A 14,049-nucleotide genomic window follows, 5' to 3' on the forward strand; every position below is an offset into this window, starting at 1 on the left:
TGTGCTTGCCCAGCTCCCCTTTTTTCCCCTTCTGTTTCTGGTTGAATCTGTGTCAATTATCTGACACGAAGTTGCTGTTAGGTTTTAATAATGGCAAACTGCAATCTCAGGTTCTTTTAATTCCACTTAATAACAAAAAAAAGATCCTGAATTTTATTTGATTCAATACCTATATACATAAATACATCAGATCTTTTCTCTCTCTCCGAAGTTGCCTGGGAAACAGGAAAGGCGACTGGTACAAAACAATGCAGGATTTTCAAAATCTGGTGGTTTTTTATTGTTATTATTTTGGAGGAAAGTCTTGTGTTGATTTACCCTCTGTGGTATCTGGTCTTTCTAAACCAGAGTGAACACGAGAGAGAGGACCAAGGCTGCCTCCAGTTCTAGTTTCAGTTTTGGTGAGGTATAGTTGGACAGATACATGTTTACCTTACAGAAGGGTCTCTTGCTCAGTGTTAATTGCACGCTCATTGGAAAAACTCGGCTTGAAAAACATGAAAGTACAGGGGGAAGGGAAGATAAACGCTTTTCTATTGCTTGCTCTCCAACTAGCTTTCATGTTTAATATTTGCTAATGGCTATAGAAGGAAAAGACTGGAGATGAAGACTACATCTCTGTAAGAGCAGCTCTTTATGAGCAAACGCAGATAGATGTATTCATAAGAAAACACATGACACAAAATTTCCTTCAGTATAAAGTTTTGTGTGTTGTGACCTCTGCAGTATTTTCACGGGCTAAGCTAGCAATAAAATCGTGTATTTCTTTGTAGAGAGAGAAAAGCTAGTGGAAGCATATCTTGTATATGCACTGGCATCCTGTAGACAAAGCTAACAGTGCTAAGATAACTTATGCTTGGATACTGTGCATTTTTTGTTCTCTGTATTTTCAGAGATCATGCATCTTTGCATCTGTATCTTTGGATGCAGAATACTATCAAGTTAAAATAGTTCTAGACTATTTTTCAGTTCTGCTTAGGAATATTCGAAGAAATGCATTCTTTGAAATATTAGCAACAATTATCTCAGTGAATTTCATTGAAAAGAGAGAGGATGCCTGAATGATCAATGAGTGTGTGTAATGCAGAAAAATTACCTGTCCTCCTTCCTCCACTACCCTTTACAGATAGGAGGATAGCAGGAGGTCTGAGGAATTTCTGAGTCTATCAGGCTTGACTCAACATCCAGAGAGCCATCAGAAAAATAACAAAATGATAAAACAATTTTAATCCAGAAAGTGTTTACAAATAAATACCCAGCATCACCCATGAACAGCCAACACAGATTTGTCAAGAGTATATGTCAAATAATCTGATTTTATTCTTTGGTAGGACAACTGGTTTAATGGATGAAGAGGAAATAAACAGTAGGTGTGTTATTTTGTAGTAAATTTGTCTCCCACATAATATATCATCTGGGGAAAAAGTAATGAATCATTCCTAATAAAGGGTTATCAAAGTAGGAGGAATAAACACAAGAAGGTGGGTGTTTTTTTGCCCCAATAGCTCATCAGTATTACTTGCAATAACAGGAATTATGGAATAAAAACGCTACTTACAAAAGCTTTTTAATGAGAGCATGTTGAAAGAAGTTATAAGCACATTGAATGACAGGATCCAAGTTTAAAATACCGAATAGGTTGGAGAAATCAACAAAAAGAAATTTAATAAAAAATATAAAGTACTATCTGTAAAACAAGGACATCAAATGCACAAATGCAAAATGGGGACTAGTTGTCTAGGCGGATATGCTGCAGAAAAAATATAGAATTACAATCAATAGGAACCCAAACATGAAGTTATAAATTACTAAATACAGGGAAGAATACCATAAAGGGCACAGAAGGCCACTATGTCGTTCTGCTGGGTGTTGATCAGGCACTGAATGCAACTTTCAGCCCAGTGTGATGGTGGGACAGAGACAGAAAAGTAATTTGCCCTGAAGGCAGCAAGACCGAAAGGAAGTGTAGAAAATGTGAATTGTTGAGGAACTGCATTTGTTATATATCCCTTGCCCAGTCTTCCTTGTAGATGTCTCTGAGTGACTGCATAGTGATTTACCGAAAAAGGTGATTAATGGGCCAATGTATGATGAAAGTCAAGACAAAAAATAATGCCTTAAATGTGAACTCAGGGAGATTTATGTCAAATATTAGAAAAATAAAATCCAAGTATAAGGGTAATAAGGCACTGAAGCAGACTTGGTTTGGAATCACCTTTGCTGGATCAATAACACATTAGATAACATCTGCCAGGCATCTAGCTAGCCTTTAGAGAGGAGGAGGTATTAAATCATCTTTTGAGATAGCTTTAGACTTAGATTTATTAAGGTTTCACAACTATTGAGTGGTTATTTTCCTTTCCTTCCTAACAGATTAACTTTTTATTTAATTTCAATAACCAAAATCAACTTCTTTTTTTTTTTTTTCTGAGAATGACTAATGCTATCACTGGTTTCACAAGAGCAACGCTAAATTGTAACAAGGAACCAATACACTTCTTTTCAAAGGAAGTTACCTGATAACATGCTTCATTCTTTATTACACTGCTTTATATTGTAAACTGGAAAATGCAAGTGGTTGGCAGTATAATTAGTTCTATGAACTGTAATAGAAAGCACAAAAAGTGATGAAAGAGGTGGCTCAGAAATACAACCCTAAATTTGAAGGAGCCGTAGGCTTTCATCTTTCAAATGAAGAACAGGAGCTCTTAAAAACACAGAGAATAAACAGAGCAGCTCAAATAGCTTGTTGATTAAAAACCAGATATTTGAAGAGGATTTGGCATACTGGAGAGGTGGCGGGCTCTGCAAGGCTGTACAGATCCTCCATGCTTGTGCCCAGCTGGTAAAAACTGAGTCCTAATGCAGCTAAAACAGTATGCCTCATCTCTCAATTTTTCCTTTAAATTGTTGTAAACATTTTAAAGCTTCACTTTGACCTTGAAGTGTTGAACACAAAATCAGTAGAATTCTGGTATTTAATTGTTCTCAGTTCCTAAGCTACATGTGGCTGGAAGCAGGAGGAAGGCTCAGTGTGTGCTGCTCTTGTTCTTACTCTCTTCCTACGCACTCACTGCTTGGTATCACAGGGAATGGAGTGGTGAATTAGATGGAATCTTGGGCTAATCAACATCAGTGGCAGCTTTCGTGTGGGCCAGATCAGAGATGCTTGGCCCTAGCAGAGGTTTTGATGATTTTTTTTTTTTTTTTTTTTCTGAGAGATGCTTTAATGTTAACTGCAGTGACTTACTAGAACTCCTTTGAAGAGCTGAATGCTCACTCCACAATCGTTTAAAAAATGCCCAGTGAAGTGCCAAAGACTGTCCCATCCCACGAGGTGGGATTAGAGATGAGTTAACTCCGAATGCGATGTGTGCCCTGTCTCACCATGTGAGATCAGGTGTGAGTTAACTCTGGGTATTTTTGCATGGTAATGCAAAGTGAATGACAGATAATGACTCAAGAGGTCCAATTCAATTATGAATTTACTAAAAGCACTTGGTAGAATACAAATTATGGTGATTAGTGGCTTGGCAAAAGTATATTATTATATCACAAAACTTAGTAAGACTTTAGCAGCAGAGCTTACAATGATATTACCATTATATGGTCAAGAAGAAGGAAAAGAGAGAGAGAGAGAGGAGGAAAACTAAGATATCAGAGAGAGAGAGAAAGAGAGAGAACGTAAGATATCACTTCACCACAGGTTGATCAGTCCCACGACATCCTCTGGAGGGTGTGGACGTGTTGAAGATTTTAGTACATACCACCACCTCATGTCTCACGCGAGGTCGTTTTATAACCCAGTTCATTTACTTGTGAGGTAGGAGAGGACAGTTTGTCTCCTCCCTCTGTTCGCTCTTTCTGGAAATGGGTCTGGGGTCTTCAAACTAGGGGAAAGTTCACAGTATTGACCAGAAGTGAGTTGTTTTGCCCGTCACGGGTAGCTGTTCGTTCATGGTTTCTTCTGGTCACTGGTTGTCCACCAGATGGTTCATCTCTATCATCCCAATTAGGCCACAAGGCCTTCACAGCAACGCTGTTAATGGCCTCTATCTTAAAAATCTATGTTTCGTTTCACAAAACCTTGGGAAAGAAAAGACAAGGTGTCTGATGCCACAGCCATTGATCTTTTCCACCCAAAGTATCAGAAACTAGATGTTTAAGGCACAACATCATTCTTTGTTTTAATTGGGATGGGGGGAGTGCTTCAAGATTGTCACAGAGACATTGCTATTTCCATAGCTACAAATAGTCTATCAAAGCAGATTCTGTACTTTTGGAATTGTCACAGTACTGTTGAACCACACGGTGATCACGAGTGAGAACTACAGCACCAAGCCCATGCAAGCGGCTTGGCCCAGCTCCGTGGAACAAAGTGTGGAGCTGGAATCGCTGCAACCGTGTCCGCGCGATGCTGCCTCCGGCCCCTGCAGCTGCTGAGCGCGGGGTGTTTGCTCAGTCCTGAACCAGAGTGGCTGTATTGCAAGTCCGTGCTGGCTTCCCCAGAACCTGATTTGATTTGTCAGATCAACTTTGCGATATGACGACATACACAGTCGATTTTAGGGTTAAACTTGACCAGCGGACATTCTTAAATGCCCTAAACATTTATTTTCTGTAGTCAGTATTTAAGATGTACATCAAGGTAGAATAATTTTTCAAGGCTAGTAAGTTCGCATGGCACCCACTGTAGTGGCCTACCCACTTAAGTGTTCCAAACCAGTAACATTAGTATTATGACATCTGATTAATAAATAGGAAGTTTTAATTCTGTTTCACAATTAATATTATTCAGATTTTTAGTAAATTTATTTTCTATAAGCATGCCTCACATGATGTGTTTGAGTTGAGAACGAAGCAACAATATTTCACTCAAGTTAACATAGAAATTTTTGATGCTACGCGTTTTTCAAAAGTGCAATAAAACCATGCTTGGTAAAAGTAAATGGTCAACCACCTAATGAAATCTCCTCAAAGGTACGAACTGAGAGCACATGCTTACTTGCACTATGCACTAAGTGGTGTTTTGATTTATGTGCTGTATGTCTTTGAAAGTATAGTACTGTGAGCTTTAGAGGGAATAAGAATTAATTCCTTTCTTAATGTGTTGATGTGCAAAATGTTCTATTTTTTTATATATTGTTTGGTAGTACTGCTGCTAGTTGTTTAGGACTTTCAATTGCAAGAGTCTGTTTAACTATTTAACTTCCAAACTTCAGCTATTTGGTCAAAAACTGTCTATGTAATTTGCTACTTCATGTTGAATATTTTTGGAAGGTTAGTGCAAAACTGGCTAGGATATTTCCTAATCTGAGGCTAAGGGGAAAATATTTTATTTTCATCATGTAAAAAGACTGACAATTTTTACTTTTTTTTTTTTTTTTTTTTTTTTTAGGAAGTCTAGCACCTTTCTACTCCAGAAGAAAAACAAAAAGCAAAACAAAAGTAAAAGCAAAGACAAAAACTAAGCACAAACTGAAAAAACCCAAACCCAAACCAAAAACCAAACCCAAATCAAACAAACAAAAAACAACCGCCCAAAACTTATTTGGCCAGACCATCCAAAGAGCGAATGTTAGAAGAGTTTTATGAGAACCCACCCAAACAGGTCTAATTATAGATCTCTGAAAAAGCATTTGCACATTTTTAGAGTAAGTTTGTTAGAGTTGATCATAATTATTCAATTAATAATTCTATTTGCACTGAACATGCTGCCTTTCTGTGCCCTATCTGTTAGCTACACGAACACAACAGGGCTTTTCATTCAGCTGCTGCTTCTGCAGGCTATTAGGGCTATGTCTGTTACAGGAATGTGTTTTGCTTCCCAGGTGTTGATGTGTGGCATTCTCATTTCATCTCAGGAATAAATGTGTTAAATGCCTTCTCTTTCCCTCTTTCCCTTGCTGAGATCCCCTGCCTCCCAGCTCCCCAGGCATGCTCCCCTAGCAAAACTGTGGCATTCATGAGTAGGGCAGTGGTCTGCATGGTTGGTGGACCAGAGCCCCAGTAACAGGCTGCAATACATCCACAGGTACCTGCAGATGAGTCTGTGGCACTTGGTGCTAAAAGGCAGAACTTGGAGCCCTTTCCTCAAGCACTGCTGAAAACTCTCGTGTGTTCAAGCAACTGTAGAGCCACCAGTGAGGAGTAACCTCACTGGCTTGAGGAGAAAAGCCACCATCAGTGTTGGGTTAATGTTTGGACTCGATGATCTTGAGGGTCTCTTCCAGCCAAAATTATTTTATGATTCTATGATCAGAGAAATAGAATGGAGAGACAGTGTTACATCTGAAGATGGTATGGACAGAGTGGGCATGAGACAGACTAAAAGGGACGAGAAGCATGGTAGGGAGGGGACAAGAAGTTGACAGCCAGCATGGAACATTTTGGAACATGAAGTCCAGTGTACCTGAATTTCAAAATGCCTCTGCTGGTCAACAAATAGCTGTGAACCCCACTGGCAAAATGAAAGATACTCTAGCACGGGAAAAAAAGTCACACACCTTCTTGCAACCCCAATACTGAGTACTTTATAAAGGCTTATCACAAGCTAATGCTGCAAATGACTGTGGAAAGTCAGAAGCACTATTCCTACATAAGACAGAAACTACTGAGCTGGAAGGAGAGCAGAGCACTTGCCTCCTTGACCTCCCAAGCTTTGAAAATTATTCTAGCACGAAGCAGACAGAACAGTGTCATGTCCTTGTTCCCAGGCAACTGTACAGACACATTTCACTTGGGATAAAATCTGATCGACATTTTGAATTTCTATTCCTTGGGATGCTGACATTTCAGACCTTACAGTTTTGGCAGAAAAATAATTTTCAAAATGAAATGTAATTTGTAGGAACTGGTCACAGGCTCACTGAAGGCAATATATTTGTTGTTGCTTTCATGACAGGACAAAACAATCTACGATCAAACTAATTTGTACTGGTCCATATGTACTGTCTATATGTAAAAGCTCAGTACTATACACACGCTCTGGAACTAGCAGCCAAATGCTACCAGCAAGTGTATCTGGCAATACAGAAGGAAAAGTGTTCAGTGAACATGGGGTGAGGCACTAACAAAACCTAGAGTGTGATTGTCTGAAGAAATGAATGATGCTGTATGTGGCAGTAATTCATTAGTTCATTGAACTACGTCAGGAGAAGCTGTTGCTTGCCCTTAAGAATGCTTGCAGTAGTCTTGTATTTATAAAACCTTCTACCTTCTCCAAAATTAAAGCTGAGGAGAAAAAAAATGGGGGCAAAGTAGGTTATGAAGAAGATCGCTTCTGGAACAAGCTCTTTAGTATTTTCCTTGGCACCAAACTTAAGAAAAGTTTGTGATGCATCTAATTAATCTCTCTAGGTTTTAAATATAAATGTCAGCCTCAAAGGAAGAAATGAAAGCAATAAGTGGTCCTTGAGAATGGTTCTATTTTTGATGCTTTTAGGAAACAGGCAAACTCTTACCTAGGGAGAGAACAACACGCTCGCAGCTTAACAGAGCTGACTTCCCATTTGTTTCCTCCTGTGCTGGCATAAAGGTCCCAAATAATGGTGCGACCCTTCTGCACTGGGTTTATGTGGCAGGGTGCTGGCAGTGGGGTGGCCTCTGTGAGAAGACACCAGGAGCTGCCCCCATCTGAGATACAGCTGGTTCCAGCCTGCTCCAAAGCTGGGCCCATCAGCCAAGCTGGTGGTGCCTCTGTGATAACGTGTTTAAGAAAGGGTCAAAAGCACTGTGCAGCGGCTGTGCGAGACAGGAGTGAGGAAAACATGAGAGAAACATCCCCACAGACACCAAAGTCAGTGAAGGAGGGTGAGGTGGTGTTCCAGCTGCCAGAGCAGAGATTCCCCTGCACCCCGTGGAAAAGATGATTATGAGGGCGGCTGTCACCCTGCAACCTGTGGAAGAACGTGCCAGAGCAGATACACACACAGCAGCCCATGGAGGACCCCTTGTCGGAGCAGGTGGGCATGTTCTGGTGGAAGCTGCCGCCCATGGGGAGCCCGTGCAGGATCAGGCTCCTGGCAGGAGCTGTGGCCTGTGGAGAGGAGCCCATACAGGAGCAGTCTGTTTGTGAAGGACTGCACCCCTTGGAAAAGGACCTGTGCTGGAACAGTTCCTGAAGAACTGCAGCCCGCGGGAAGGACCCATATTGGAGAAGTTAATGAAGGACCGTATCACATGGGAAGGACCCCAGGCTGGAGCAGGGGAAAGAGTGAGGAGGAAGGAGCGGCAGAGAGGAGCTGCTACGGACAGACTGCAGCCCTGGTTCCTGATCCCCCTGTACCGCTTTGTGGGGAGATGGTAGAAGAGTCGGGAGCAAAGAAGTAAAGTTGAGCGTGGGAAGAAGAGAGGGCTGGAGAGAAGATGGATTGAGTTTTGTACTTGTTTATCACCATCCTACTCTATTTTTAATGGGCAATAGATTAAATTAATCTCACCCAAGTAATCTGTTTTGCCTGTGACAGTAGTTGGTGAGTGATCGCCCTGTGTTTATCATGACCCATGAGCTTTTCTGTATTATTTTCCCTCCCTGCCCTGAGGAGGGGAGTGATGGCGTGGCTGGGTGGGGGTCTAGCAGCAGGCTGGGGTCAGCCCAGCACATCTACCTCTCCCCAGGTGCTGTAGTCAGGGCTCCCTGCGGACTTCTGGAAACAATGCGTTTCTCCAAACCTCAAGCTGTACTCTGTAAGTGGTGCAGAATAGCTGCCAGCATAGTTTTATTCAGTAATACTTGGCAATTAGAGACACAAAAAAGGCAGGAGGGTGGGAAGTGTTATCTGAAGACCTTTGAATATTGGCTTTCTTAGAGCATAAGAGGAAAATACATGTCCGGTTTATCATTGGTTCCACTTCTGTAATTTTTCTCATGATTCAATAAATAGAAAACAGGAACAGCAGGAACAGCTAAGGAGCAGAATGCCGGAAAACCTAGCACAGATGATATGACTAGGCATTCTCCATCCTATGTCTTTTTCTTTTTCTTGTTATAAAAGTGATGCCTTTGTTCCAGGGAGATAAGGAAATGAGAATATATCTAAGAGATCAATGGCAACGCACACTATATTTAGGATGTATTACTAATTTTTCACATATATTATAAAGCATTATTCTATGTTAACATTTTTTGGACTAATTATAGCTGTAATGCTGGATTTGGAAATTCAATATGTAGTTGTGTGAGTGCAAAACACTTGGTTTCCCAAGTATATAAAATGAACACTATAGAATATATTTTACTTTTTAAAACATTGTTTAGCAAAACAAAGTGCAAAGCAATTTAGTGGGAATTTCCAGTTATCAGAATTTTAAAATAAATACCTTCAAGCAAATAAATTGCATAAGGGTTTAGTTTGTTTGTTTGTTTGGTGTTGGTTTTTTCTGTTGTTTTGGTTTTGTTTGATTGGTTGTTTTTGGTTTGTTTTTAATAACCGGAATTGCCCGAGTTCAGTTTAGAATGGTTCCAGATTTGTTTGTTCAAAATTTATTGAATGACTTCTTAAAAATCAAAATTCACCACAAATGGTTTATAAACAGTGTGTGATCCCTATATTGAAATTCTCAATTGCTATTTGGTTTACTTAGGTACATGGGTAACCTTCCAAGTCAAAGAACCAGAAATAGGTAAAGTCTTAGTGAGGCTATTAATATGACTATGAAGGCTCATAAATTCCAATGATTTTTGAGACAACTGTTTTATTTCTCAAGATATCTGAGAATGGTACGGCGTGTTAAAGAAAATGACCTTCAGTGAGCTTATTGGGTAGACATCAGAGTGTACCAAGGCTGCCTGGTCACATGTTTCTAACTCTTCATTTGCTCCTGTTAAATTATATTAAATGTGCCTTAAAGTGCATGGAATATGCTGTTGTTTTAAATGTTATTCAAGCAGTCATAAAAATGCTGCTGTAAGATTATAAATTATGAGAGCTTGTGTCCAAAAACTCCTACAACACGCATGTTTGAAGACAACAGGTTTTATGATGTATAAACATTTAAGTAAAAATAAGAATTGCTTTTAAAATTATTTGTTTAAGAACATCTAGTCTATGAATTTTTTTTTGTTGTGCACTGTGCATTAAAACCTCTTAATCTCAGTCTTTTATAATTTAGAAATGCTGCAGAATCACCTGCTAAAAGCAGGCACACCTTTATCCTTTTCTTGAATGCAAGACCTTAACTGCATGAAAGTTAACAGAAACATATGGTTCTTTACCATGACCAGAGCACTTATCTTTTAGGCTATTATTTGCTTTACTCACGTGAAAATAACCATTACAGGACTAGGATGCACTCCTGACATTGTTCCTAGTACAGTTGATGTAAAATGCCATACCACTATATGTTAAATTAAAAACTGGCAAGAATGTTACATGGATACATTTTTCTTGTTGTTTGGAAAAAAAACCCCAAAAACCCAAAAAACAAACACACATTACTTCTAAGTCTGAGCAAACACCACAAGACAGCTGAGCTGATGTGAAGGCTCAGTACCAGTGCATGGTGTGGTCCCTCAATTTCCATCCTCAGCAGCACAGCTCTGCCTTCCCAGGCAGAGTTCTCTGGTCCTCCACCAGCTCCTCACCCTGAGGATGCGGCTCACTAAATCATCAACTACAAAAACTGAGTAACTTTCTGCTAGTTTTCTGCACTGGCTTGCTAAGAGGTTAGACAGGCAGCAGAGCAAGGGAGAGGGCAGGACACCACTGAGAAACAGAGAAAAAAGTAGTGAACAGCAGGTTTCATCTTTCAGTTTCTGCAGGTTATCAGGCAAATGTAGCCTTTTAACCAAACATGAGCTCATTTTCCCCAGGTATCAAAAGATTTTTTTTTTAATTATCTTTTTCAGAGTGATTGTGTCCCTATACCTACGCTAGGAGCTACTGTTAGGCAGTGAGAAATCTTAATGATTCACCTCTGTCACAGTCCTAGTTTCAGGCAATGAACATTTATTCCAACTAAACAGGAAGAGACGTTGAACATCCCTTCTAATCATTCTTGCTGAAACAATAAAAAACATTGTCCAGAGTACTGTCCAACATACCACAGAAAAGCATGAAAAGAAACTTGTTGGACTAAAAGGCTTCTCTGAACTGGAAATATAGGGACTAGCAGTTGTCTTCATGTGCTGAGGGAGGGACAGCCAGCAAAGAGGTGTGCTTGTGCCCTAAGGACTTTAAGAAGGAGAGTTTACTTTGGAAAACATGCCTTCTACAAAGAGAAAACTGGACGTCTGCATAGAAAAGTGCCTATAGGAAGCGTTATCTCTCTGTAGCGTTCAAGGCAACACAGGCTGTGTTTGTAAGCCACTTAAATTGTGTTGAAGAAACACTTCATTCAAGATGACAGTTTTAGCAAAAATTATCTTATAAAGCTACAACTGTGAGCAAGTACTTCGAGCAAAACATAATGCACATGAAAGACAAATTAGTGACTCTTGCCATGTCATTGAGTTTTCCAAAGGGTGAAGAATATTTTATAAAATAAATGGACACATTTTTCACTGTGAAGATATGTTTGCCACCTTAGTTATTTTTCTAAACCCTGTTTCAAATGCAGAATGCAGCTTCTCATTTCCTAAGCAGTTTTTCTTGTCAAAGACAAGTTGAACCAATTTATTTGAGCTAAAATGCCCTTTCAGTTTCTGACCGAAATGGAAAGCATTGGGTATAAAGCTTGCTTGAAACGATTGGTGTTGGTCCTAACAAATACCTTTGCTTGCAGCAGAAATCTTCCATAAATGAAAGACAAATTTGAGGATCAGTGAGTTGGTACACTCTGTTAATCCAGTGCGTGAACCCTATAGTTTTATAGACTCATTTTCTGGTTGACATATATCAAAGTGGTACAGTGAGTCAAGATGATGCAAAGACATTGGTGAAATATCTTGACCCTAGAGAAGTTCAGTGACAGCAAACAGGAGAGAAGGAAGAGTTCTGCCTGAAACTCTAGAAATTTTTGAAAGCTGCATATTATTGACAGACTCTAAGGGTCCTGTGTATGCATTTTCAGTCAAAGTGACTACAGGCAACTGGCAGAATTTTAGGGAGTTTTTTTTAGAAGAAATGGCATAACTCTTTCACAGCTCCAACAGAAATATTGAGATAAAGTGTGAGAAAAAAATAAATAATGAGCTAGAAGACTGTTTCTGCTCATTCTTTATTGTGTGAAATTTTAGATTTTGTTTGTTTATTTTTTCCTCTGCATCTTTAAAAAGGCCTAAATCTTGCCAGCTGACAGTTAGATGATCACTAACATCGTTTAGGTGACTTGAGCTATCTTCGTGATGAACCTTACAAATTTTATATGTAGGAAATCAACTGGTTTAACGAAATGTTTCTGTATTTTGTAGAGGCTGTTAAAATTCATTGCAATTAAACATTTGTGAAAAATACAGATAATTTGCTGATGGATTTGCTAATTGATAGAACTATAGCTAGCTATTTTGAAGTAAAATGGCAATTCTAAAAAGTACCTTAGTACATTTAGGATTAAATTATATGTTGTGCTCCCAGTTTATGCTTTGCAGATGCGTCATACATGTTCAAGTTGTTTTAATGGTTCTTTCAGTGTTTCCTCAAGGAATACTTCTTGACATCCTACTGTGAAACACAGGGCACCTGGGTGTTAGCTGAACATTTCTTTATGCAGCATTTCATCCTACAGCTCTTACTCACTTTGCATAGTTCTTGCTTGTGCAAAGAATGCCACAGCTGACACCAAAATTATTGTCTAAGTAAATAGTACACACAGTAATCGGGCTGCAAGAGCATTCCCTTAGCTTGCATGAGTTCATTCTAGGCTGTAATCCAATCTCCTATTCTTTTTCTTTTAAAAGTACTAAAGAAAAGCAGGAGCAAGTAAATAAATTCCACATTGTATGATGTGAGAAAAAGAAGTACAAATATGTTGCTGCATTTGATGTATCTCTAAGTCTGCTTTTAACTTCTCCTTTAAAAAGAACAGAAGACACTGTTATTACCCTGAAAAGCTTTTTGTAAATACCTGCTTTTCTAAATCATTTCACTGGCTGAAACAGAAATGGTCTTGTCTCGGAACAGCTAATGACATTGGTTCCCCATTTTTCATTTCTAAGCCAGCGGCATATAATTTTCCTGTTCATGTAGTAACTAACATTAAGAAAAACCTTAAATAACTGCCTTTTTAAAATATTGCCCCATTGTACAAGAGAAGGATTCATTCTTCCTGTATAACATTTTCTGCATCCTCATCTTGCTTTTCACAACACTTATTCAGTATGGGGAGGAAAAGAAGGCTAAGACAACAGGGAATAACTGGAATGAAGCTTGAAAAATACTAGGTTCCTCTCAGAGGTAAGTTTCTTAGCTTTGTAATGAGAAAACCTCTTTGTGTCGCATAAACAAAAGTGGTGGGGCAAGGAGGCTCAGGGACAAGAATGTCTGACTTGCAGCCCAATACTGTTGTTATAAACACAAAATGCAAGTCCTAGGACAAGCAGGTGGGTCTGGATCCCACGGCTGCTTGGTTGCACTGATCTCATGAATATTTATGATGTACAGTGAAAAAAAACATAGTTGACAGGGTTATGTCAAATTCCAACAAACCCCATATGTCGCACACTCATCAAGCAAGAATTGTGAAGAAACGGTTTCAAATGAAATTAAATGTATTTTAATAAAATTGAAACAGCAGGCATAATAACATTGACTAGATAAATCTGTCTTCTTTCAAGAAGGAATGCTGAACAAGGTGATAAATCGTTTCAAAAAACATAGTGATGCTATTTCTTCTCCAGCAGCCACTGTATTTCTTCTTGAAATGTTATTTTGCCTTATTTTTTCAAAACAAGATTTTGACCTTTTTTCCCCATTTAACTGGCAGTGGAGAGAAGCACATCGGTATCACAAGCCACATTAAAATTTGAACAGGGAGCCTTTTTACAGAAATGCCGAAAAGTTCTTTATTTAAAATGCAGAACACACAAGATCTTGAACCACTGAAAAAACCCCCACAGAAATAGGACACTTCTATTGAAGTCGTTCCATGACTTTCTGACTGATGAAAGTC

This window comes from Caloenas nicobarica, chromosome 1, assembly GCF_036013445.1.
Source record: "Caloenas nicobarica isolate bCalNic1 chromosome 1, bCalNic1.hap1, whole genome shotgun sequence".
Taxonomy (NCBI): Eukaryota; Metazoa; Chordata; class Aves; order Columbiformes; family Columbidae; genus Caloenas; species Caloenas nicobarica.